Here is an 8,213-nt window from a genome sequence, read left to right on the forward strand (position 1 = left end):
CATCAAGTGAATATCTTTGACCGAATGTCTAAAATTCAAACAGCCAGGTACAGACAGGGTCAAAAATCCAAGGCCAGGGCTGTGATTGGTGCAAACATCTCCAAATTAAAAAGTTAAGCTAAAATTGGTTTAAACTGGGACTGGCTGAAACCAGAAATAGTCTTGCTGTTTTCTTATTGATTGAAGACTAAACCCAGTTTAATAATATGCTCTCCAGGTTGTGACTAGTTAACAAATTGAACACAGAGGCTGTGTCTGGTTCAAAAACCCAAAAGCTAGGCAGTAATTGGTGAAAAACCAAAACTCTTGGCTTAAATTTGTTAAAATAAGCCAACAGCAGTGTTTTGAAACATTTGGTTGCTTCAAAAGTCCTTTAGCAAGGATGCTACTAGTTTTAGAAATAACAAGAAAGAAAGAAAGAAAGAAAGAAAGGACATTAGGACCAAAGCCAGACATTAGTTCAAGACCTCATTCAGTCTATATTTGTTTAAGAGTACCACCCAGGCTGGAATTGGTTTGTAAGTTGAACACACAAATTTAATTTTTGTGTGAACACCAAAAAGCAATGTATTTTGGAAATGTCAAGTTGCAGCTGGGTCCAGGTTCTTCAAATCACACTTTACGGTGAATTGTCTTGTGCTTGAATGGCTCAGAAACTTCAGGATAAGTTCTGAAAGTCAACAGATGCAGGGTTCTTCTTGCGGCATCTGAGGAAAAAAAAGACCACAGAGAGTTGACAGAAAGTTCTGTGGCTTTAACAGATGGTGAGTGGGCTCGTCCAGTCTGGATAAAGGACAAGTTCTGGACCGGAACTCCTGAATGCTGCCAAGATATGGACAGTCTGTAACATGGAGAAATCAACAAGAGCGAGATAGAGGCATAGAACTGGCCAATTGTCCACAACACAAAAAGACCAGTGTTGCTTTGTCCCAAATGGAGAGCCCACGGTCCTAGTGTCCACAGCTGGGTGTTACTCTGAGGGTGTTAAGACTGTGTCACCTTTGGGAACCCCACGGTTTTGTCCCAAATGCATCAGACTTCAAGTTCACTTAGAGTGCACTGTGAGTAGGAGTGTATTGTTGAGGAATGCATTAGAGACAGGGCCTGAGTGTGAAGTGCCTGAACCTTGATAAACACCTGCACAATGCTCTCTCAATTCCAAGCAGTGTCCTCTGAATGTACAGAAGTCTGGTTCGAAAAAGTCTGAACCACCACAAAGACTGGAAGGAACTCTTTGCATTAGCACACACCCAAATATCCTGCTCTTTCTCACCTCTACAAACCCACTAATAACAGACATAAAATCACACACACACCTGGGGAGGTTCACCCTGAATCCCAGGTGATGCCAAAAATGTGCCAGATTGTCGCCTTGTATTAGGTTTAGTGTCAGGGTTCTCCTCCAAGTGTGTAGAGCACCACTGGTATTGAATCGGGTGTTCATGTAGGGATCCATTGGTTGGTGCTATGACTACTGAGCTCTCGGTTTCTTTAAAATTAGTTGAGCATTAGTGTTGGCATTCTCCTCCAAAGGTGTAGAGCTCCAAAGACATTTGGGTACTATTGGTATTAGTGTTATTTTTCAAATGTTGCTACCTCCTATACCATTGTTAGGGAAAGAAATGGGGGAGGAAAACTTGCCACACATAGATAGCCACAAAACAACAACAACAACAACAACAACAAAACACAAATCAACAACACGATAAAGGGAGAAGCAGTAGTCAAACAGAAGAATGCAAGTGTACTCACCAGAGTACTGTAGTTTTGTCTAATGTAACTCTCACAAACTTTGCAACTCTAAATAACTAATTTACATTTACATAAAACAGGCACATACATACATGTTTATTTATTTATTTACCTCATAACTGAATTTATATTCAAAGGACATTTTTTCCACTGTGCTGATATTTCCCTGTTTTTTTTTTAAACAACTCTTTTACATTCTAAATTAATATTATACATAAAACATTTGTACCTTCGTTAATTTTTTTCATTCATTAACGCATTCATTCATTCGACTCATAACAGTGAAATTATTTTTCACTTTGATGGCATTTCCATTGTGGCTACTCTCAATAACTCGTTTACAGTCCTGATTTATCTTATACATTTAAAAAAAAAATAATTCATTCATTCATAAACGTACTTATTTTTAGTGAATTTATTGTCATGGGACTTTTATTTTCCACTGTTCTGACATTTCCCTGGTTACACTGTAGAAGGAAGGTGTGAACACATTGTGGAAGAATTCTTTAGAAAAGCGGTTAAAAATACAAACCACAAAAATACTACTAAAAAGCGTGAGATAAAGTTGTATCAAGTTGTTTCTGATGGTCCGATGGGGATGGTTTTAATTATTACACAGTTTTACTAAGAGCTGCAGCGAGTGTAAAGCAGGGGTTTCAGGAGAGTGATCTGGTTTTTCCAGCTTTTACAAAATTTGATTTTTCTACAAGAAGCTAATCAAAGTATACGGTATGCAATGTCTATTAATAGATTTTTGGTTTAAATACCAGGTCTGTGATATTGGATTATTGGAATTTGTTGTAGGAGACTAAAATGCTCAGTGCTCTGTAATATATTTGTAGGTTACATTTATCTTACTGTTTTTATTAGCTTTCTGAATGTGTAGAATAAAAGGGTAACCATAGGTATACCGATACTTTATACAGCTATTGTATGTGCTGCAGACCATTTTAATGGTGAGTCAGTCTTAGTGGATCCTGGAGCATTGTGCAAAGTGTGCGTCAAATACAAGCTTGAGCTACACAACTCTGGAACTCCTGGTCTTGAACTGCAAGCCTGATTCAGGTAAGTACAAACACACACTACCCTGGTAGATATGGGCCATGTCCTTGATATTTAAATATTATTCATTTATTTATTTATTTTTCAAAATAGCTCAGAATATTATTTTCCTGAAATGTTTATATTAAGTGTAACTAGTCCCTCCAATATATATATATTTATATATATATATATATATATATATATATATATATATATATATATATATATATATATATATATACTTACTACACTGTGAACATCACATTTATATTTAGCAAATGTGGTGGAAATCTCTACATGCCCCTAACCACTACAATTTCCTTCGGGATCAATAAAGTCTTATCTTACCAGTCCAGTTACCCTGGTAGTTATGGGCCATTTCCTTGATGTTTGAGTTTTTTATTGGTTATGTAATTAATTATAGGTAACTTGCTGTCATTTACTTACGATGGTATTTTCATAACATGGATTTCTGCTTGTGTAAATACTACTATAAAGTTGAAAACTTTCATCTATACCTGTGATCACAGTTGGCCATTTAATTAGTTTTTACACCACTGGGAACTGTTCCTCTATGAGTTTCACTAGAAACCGAACACTTGTAATATTTAGTTCCCATCCCTTTCAGGGAATTATACAGCATGTTTGGAACAACTGGTGGAAGTTACTGAATACAAACTTTCTCATGGTAGCCACTAGGTGGCAACAAAAGACAAGTGATAAATACATACATTTCAAAATGGTTTCCTCTAATAAAAAACGGTTCTTCTAATAAAAAAAAACCTTTCAAATGAAGCTAGAAACCAAACAGACACTAACAGATAAAGTAGACAAATACACTAGTAAACACAAACCTAGAATTCAAATACACACAAACACTAGCTAATGGAACTAGAAACTACCTTAACCTTAAATTAAGCTAGAAAAACACAAACAGTAGCAAGTAAAGTTACAAAACACACAAGCACTAACAAAGGAAACTAGAAAAAAATACTCTAGCAGTTAGCGCTAGAAATCACACAAACACCAGCAGATGAAGATAGAAAAACACTAAAACACTAGCTGATTTAAACTAAAATATCAAAAACTCAAGTGGATAAAGCTACAAAACACATGAACACCAACAAATGAAACTAGAAACCACACAAACCCTAGCAGATAAAGCTAAAAAATAATCACACACACAATAGCTGATAAAGCTAGAAAACAAGCAAGCAAACATATAAAAGTAGAAAAACTACTAAGCTATGGCATATGCACTATTTGTGAGTAGATGTCAGGAGTAGATGAAGGTTGTGCATTTACTAATGACACAACCTTCAACAGCACAATCCAGCAAAGTGATTTAAATGCAAAAATATGAATTTCTACCGGTATATTAATTTTATTTCCGAGTCCTAAATATTTCATTATAAGTGGTTTTCCAATTAACTAGTTAACTATGCTAAATAACCCTTGCTAACAAATTTAAATTCAGCATGGACACCAGAGACCATTACTCAGACAAAATTGCCATTTTTAATAATACTGAATATTATAAACCCACCCTCAAAAGTTTCTGAACCTTCATTGCTGCCTTAAAACTTGTATTTGCATATTGGCAACCATTTTGTTTATGGTGCATTTAACTTTTAATAATACTCAAGCTTTAAATCACTTTCAAGTTCATAGCTGGGGGCAGGATTAATTTTCTTTTCTCCCAAAGTACTGTGTCAGCACAGTTCTAACAGCAAAGGTGAGTGGGCTGTAATCAAGAATATTTGTGCCTAGTAAAGCTGCATTGACTTACATTAATATTTTCTCCCATTAAATCACCATATTGTGAATATATTACAAATGTAGACTGATGACCATGGCCATAATGTCTTGTTAAATTTTATCACCAGGGCTATCACACTGCACAATTTCAATAGTAAAAGTAGCTAAACAAAAAGCATATGCTTCCAGTCAACAAACTACAGAATATCACTGGCCACAGTACACCTCCACCAACAAACTCTGCCAGGGCTCAAACCACAAAAAACGATCAGCCACTGCAGGGTAAACCTCTCTGAGGTAACCCTTTCTTAGATTTTGTTATCCCATGACAAGATATGTCTTGTAAGGTAATGTTGCATTAATGCAGCTCACATTTCTCACTGGCTGCAGTAAACTATAAGTAACATAAGTTACAAAATTTAATTCATATAATAGCTCCACCTAATGCTGACATTAGCATTAGGTGTCAGCAAATGTTAGTTAGCTAGCTGGCTAGGTAAATACGGTAGTTAAAGTGTTTCTTAAAATAAGTTTATAAAAATAGTATAATGTAAGGCTAATTTACATAAACAATTAACGCAATGCGAAATATAAAGTATAGGCATCTAAATAGTTGTATTTACAGGTTTGTGCTCGTGTTGTCAGTGCCCTTGCCTGGTGAAAACTGTTAAACCAATATTGCTTGGGGCCTTTGTAAACTCATTGTTAAACCTGTTTGTTCTGCCACACACTCCTCAATTTCAGTGAAGGCTGTTTTTACTTCCATTAAATAGCACCTGCCTGACAAAGCCAAGTAGACAAAAACATCCTCAAAAGCTACACATCATGCCAAGACCCAAAGAAATTCAGGAGCAAATGAAAAAGAAAATAATTGAGATTTATCAGTCTGAAAAAGGTTAGAAAGCCATTTCTAAAGTTATAGGACTCCAGTGAACTGCAGTCAGAGTCATTATCTACAAAGGGTAAAAAGGTGGAACAGTGGCGAACCTTCCCAGGAGTGGCCAGCCGACCAAAATTACCCCAAGAGCACATTGACACCTCATCCAAGAGGTCACAAAACACCCCACAACAACATCCAAAGAACTGCAGGCCTCACTTGCCTCAGTTAAGGTCAGCGTTCATGTCTCCACCATAAGAAAGAGACAGCAAAAATGGCCTGCATGGCAGAGTGCCAAGATGAAAACCACTGCTGAGCAAAATGAACATTAAGGCTCCTCTTAATTTTGCCAGAAGACAATTTGATGATCCCCTAGACTTTGGGGTAAAAATACTCTGTGGACTGACGAGACAAAAGCTGAACGTTTTGGAAATAACTTTTTGGGTGTAAATTTGCATCTGCTGTAAAAGTAAAACCACATTTTAGAAAAAGAACATCATGCCTACAGTAAAATATGGTGGTGATAGTGTAATGGTCTAGGGCTGTTTTGCTGCTTCATGACCTGGAAGACTTGCTGTGATGAATATAACCATGAATTCCACTGTCTACCAAAAAATCCTGAAGGAGAATGTCCGGCCATCTGTTTGTGACCTCAAGCTGAAAAGGATTCCTCCACAGCACTGTGAAAGACTCTGTGCAAGTTTCTGCAAACGCTTGATTGCAGTTGCTACTAAGGGTGGCCCAACCAGTTATTAGGTTTAGGGGGCAAATACTTTCACACAGGGCCATGTGGGTTTGGATTTTTTTCTTCCCTTAATAGTAAAAACATACATTTTGTGTTTACTTGTGTTGTCTTTGACTAATATTTAAATTTGTTTCATCTGAAACATTTAAGAGTGACAAATTTTTCACATGACTATCTGTCTGCTCATTATAAAATCCATGTCCATTATTTGAATGTTCGTCTCCTTCCATTTTCAGTGAACTATGCTATGTAGCTAAATCTTTACTATATCTACTTGTAGAGGCTGCAGTAACAGCCTCTACTTTTTTAATCTCTGGGGATGTTAAACTCATGAGCAGCTACTAAAATACAGAACTGGGATCTTACAGTTTTAAAGATGCTGTAATAATAGCGTTGATTTAAAGTAGAACATTTGACCTGAGATTAGGAAAAAAGGGATGATGAAGCCGGGTTCAAGTGTTCTCCTGGAAATCCATTCCACTGCTAATGCTGTTAACGCCTTGTAGTGTGAGATGAACATGGTTTAATTTCCCTAATAAAAAAGTTGACTTTTGGGCCTTTAATCTTCGGAAATTTAGCCTGGTCGCTCTGTGACCTCTCTGATCACTCCCTTCCCCCAGATCAGAACCCAGATAATTCATTTTTGGTGCCTAAAAGTCTGGATAAGGAGTCATTGAAAACTAAATTTCAGGCTTATTTATGACAAGGGCTGCTCCTTCAACAGAATATAGAAAGACACAGTTAATGATCAAACCTTTATCTCACCTGGGATCCAGTTTGTGGCTCAGATGTGGACGAATATATTTAAATATTTACCAGAAAATGTTTTGAGTGTTCCAACTTATTTGATATTCATTCAATATGTGAATCATTCAATATGTGATTTTATGAATTACTTCAAATGTACATCCCATGGCTTGAATTAGGCGTTAAATGGAAGCTTAGAGGCCTCTTGTGGCCGATATTTTATCACATTAATGCCATTGTACCTGGTTTGAGAAGTCTGTAAATATAAGGTCATAAATATTGTGTATTATATTATATAAGAAGATTGTAGACAGACAATAAGCGTTTGCTACTTTCAGGAACATATCAGGAATTCATTGATGCCTGGTTTTAAGTTTTATAAACGCAGACATGTTTTAGTACAACTAAATAAAAAAATTAGATTTTGAAATCAACAATTATATTTCATATGATAAATAGAAATCTGAACATGTGACTGCTTAAACATCACCAATTTTACAATCCTGAGAATTAACCCTTTCATTTGATGTATAATTCATTCATTTTATTATTTGTAGAAACGACCAATATTCATATTCACTTTCATATTTCTTTCTTTTATTTTTGGGCATGTGGTTAGCTTGAGGCAGATTCCTCATTTTTTGTTTTAATATTTACATAAATTACCCCATTTAACTGGAAGGGGGACAGTTCCAGCTTTCATATGGCTTGTGAAAATTGCAAGTATTGTAAGTAAAGCTAAGATATTTTTAATATGAAAATCTATTAAAAATAAACTGTAAAAGCAAAACATTTCATAGACATCCATTATTCACATTGATATTTGATTATATACATTTTAAATTTACTTTTATATATTATTAAGTCACAAGGTCAAACAATGAAATATGTTCACATCTGTAAATGAATTTTCTCATAATTATGTTAAAGCATAGAAAAATAAATGTTCAATTCAAGCCTTATAATGGCAAGGGAATTGTGAAAATATAAAATGTGGAAATGCTTCTGATGTAAAACTCTCCAGTGCATGGAGTGGAGCTGTGTATGAGATTCATTTATCTGTTTTTCCCATTTGTTCATATTAGCGCTGTACTCTGCAAACAGACAATCGCTACTCAATATGCTGCCCATGCCAAATACATTACATTACTACAAACCATGAATTCTGGTAGACTAAATCTGATTGGTCACTGTATTTATATTCTGGTAGACTGAATCTGATTGGTCCGTGTTGGTGTTTAGACTCTGGTAGACTGAATCTGATTGGTCTGTGTTGGGGTTTAGACTCCA

The sequence above is a fragment of the Hoplias malabaricus genome, chromosome 2, assembly GCF_029633855.1.
Source record: "Hoplias malabaricus isolate fHopMal1 chromosome 2, fHopMal1.hap1, whole genome shotgun sequence".
NCBI lineage: Eukaryota > Metazoa > Chordata > Actinopteri > Characiformes > Erythrinidae > Hoplias > Hoplias malabaricus.